The sequence below is a fragment of the Schistocerca americana genome, chromosome 3 (assembly GCF_021461395.2).
Source record: "Schistocerca americana isolate TAMUIC-IGC-003095 chromosome 3, iqSchAmer2.1, whole genome shotgun sequence".
Classification (NCBI taxonomy): Eukaryota; Metazoa; Arthropoda; class Insecta; order Orthoptera; family Acrididae; genus Schistocerca; species Schistocerca americana.
Window position 1 is genome coordinate 591,282,918 of NC_060121.1, and position 2,500 is coordinate 591,285,417.

General features: G+C 63.0%; 1 pseudogene; it reads right to left on the reverse strand.

Annotated features, from left to right (window-relative positions):
- LOC124607570 overlaps positions 1-2,500 on the reverse strand; it is a 7,953-nt pseudogene that overhangs the window by 2,700 nt on the left and 2,753 nt on the right.

Below are 2,500 nucleotides of genomic sequence, written 5' to 3' on the forward strand. Positions count from 1 at the left end.
ACGTTGGTGAGAGCGTGGAGGCGCTGTTGCGGCTTCAGCGGAGCTCGGGAGATGACGTCAAGCTGCTCCACCAGGTGGCTACGTGGATTGAAGACACAGCGACCCGCCGTGGAAAATTGCAGCCCCAGGTACCGGAAGGTTTCACCCACACGCAGGGCAGGCATGGTGGTATTGCCTGCTGTGAAGGTGACATTGCTGTCCACCTTCACCTTCTTCTCGCGCCCTGACGCGACTAAGGCGAGGGTGAAACACTTCCGGGCGTTGATCTGCAGCCCCAGGTGGGCGAGGGCTGCGGTAGCTGCGTCGATGAGGGACTGCAAGCCCCTCGGGGTCGCTGCAAACAGCAAGACGTCATCTGCAAAGGCCGCAGCGTTGACTCTGCGACCGAGGATCCGAGCTCCGATGTGGGAGGGCAGTTGGCCTAAAACGTAGTCCACCGCAAAGTTGAACAGGAGGGGGGAGAGGGGATCGCCCTGGCGAACGCCCCGTGCTAGCTGCACAGACACGCCCACGCCGGCGCCGTCCGCTATCACTGTCGTGCTGCCCTCGTAGCACCGCTCGACATACTCGACAAAGCAATCCGGCAGGCCATGCGCCTTCAGCACGGGGCGAAGGGCAGCATGATCTACCGAATCGAATGCCTTAGATACGTCGATCGATGCCACAAAGACAGAGCGGCAGGAGCGAACTGCGTCGGTGAGAGCAGTGTCCAAGATGAAGGTATTTTCCAACATCCCATCCCGAGGGATGAATGCCCGCTGACGTTCGTCCACAGCACATGCGCGCATCAGGCGTGACGCGAGAACCTTGTGAAAGGTCCGCGCCAACACCGAGCAGACCGTAATGGGGCGAAAGTCAGCGGGGGATGTTGGTGCAGCCGTTTTCGGGAGAAGGGACGTCCGCGCGCGAAGCAGGCGTTCCGGAAGGGCGCGGGCCAGAAGGAAGAGATTCATCACTTTCACCAGGACTTCGTGCGGCAGGCGCCGCAACTCCGCTGGGGTAAGGCCGTCCGGCCCGGCTGCTGATCCCCTGGGCGGCAACGCGGCGGCGACCTCCTCATGTGTGACCGGCCCCCATATGCACTCGAGAGCGACAGGCTCTGAGTGCGGGAGGAGGCGGTCACGAATGAAGCCCGCGGTGGAGATGGGCTTCTTGGTGAAGAGGTCCGCCCAGAAGTCCAGCAGACCAGGGATGGCAGGTGGCGGCTGGAGCAGGGTGCCATCCAAGAGGCCGCGCACGCAACGTGCACGCGACCGTCGGAAGGCATCCTGCGTTCTCGCGTACTCCCAGCGGCGCCGCTTGCGCTTCTGCGTCGGCGGCGCGGCAGGCGGCCGCTTCGATGGTTGGCGCGGCCGCTGTGTCCTGGTGATCGATCTCTCCCCTCTGGACCCGACCGACGCAAGGGCATCCGGGAGCATGCCCAGGATGACATCGGGCGGCGTGCCCCGCCCCAGACCTATGACACGATCCAGGGCAGAGAAACGCTGGGCGGAAGCGGGTAGCCCCGCCAGATGCTCCCAGATGGCGGCGTCAGTCGGCCCCTCCGGCGGCGGCCCGGTGGTGTCGGCCGCGAAGTCCTCGGCTGCGTCGACGGGCGGCGCAGCGGCCTCGCCCGCGTCAGGCAGCGGGCTCGCTGCTCCCCGGCGGGACGCCGGCTGTTCCCCCCGACCGATCTCAAGCGCCTCCATGAATTGGCGGACAAGCTGCTTGTGGGCAGCTTGCCGCCGTCGGCACTTGATTGCCTCGAGCGTTCGGTCGGGGAACATCCTGATGAGTTCTTGATTGACGAAGAAGAACCGGGCGTCCCTCTCGAGGAACAGTTCGGCCTCCGCCTTGGCGAGCGACAGGACTTCTTCCTCCGTCCACCTCGCGCGATGCCTCTCCGTGACGATCTCCGCGTTGGCGGCCGCAAGATGTTGGCGGCGGCGATGGACCCCGAGACCGTTCTTGGTTGTAAAGCTGCAGTGGCACTCACTACAGGTATACATAGCTGCAAAAGTTACAAGATTTTCGGCACGGCCGGTTGGCCGGCTAGGTGCTGGGGGAGTTGGGGTGGCACCTTCAGCGGAAGGGCCACCACTTATTCTCTGCTTACTGCCCCCAACTAAAAAAGGGATAGTGCGAGGGGGGGCTGGTAACCCCCCCAAGCCCCTGGTGCGGTCTTCCACTCTGCGAAATCAGCGGGCCCACGAGAAGGGGAGAAGACCGCAGGAGAGGAGAGGCTAAGAGGGCTAGGCCCATGTATTGCGCATCACTCCCCCTGTAACTATAACCCAAGGAAGGCACCTCGCAGCAGCAGCACGACTACATCAAGACCGCACTTCGAGAAGCCAAGTCCGGATGCAGCCACACCGCTGCCACTTGGCCACCTTAAGAGAGTCATAGTTACTCCCGCCGTTTACCCGCGCTTGCTTGAATTTCTTCACGTTGACATTCAGAGCACTGGGCAGAAATCACATTGCGTCAACACCCGCTAGGGCCATCGCAATGCTTTGTTTTA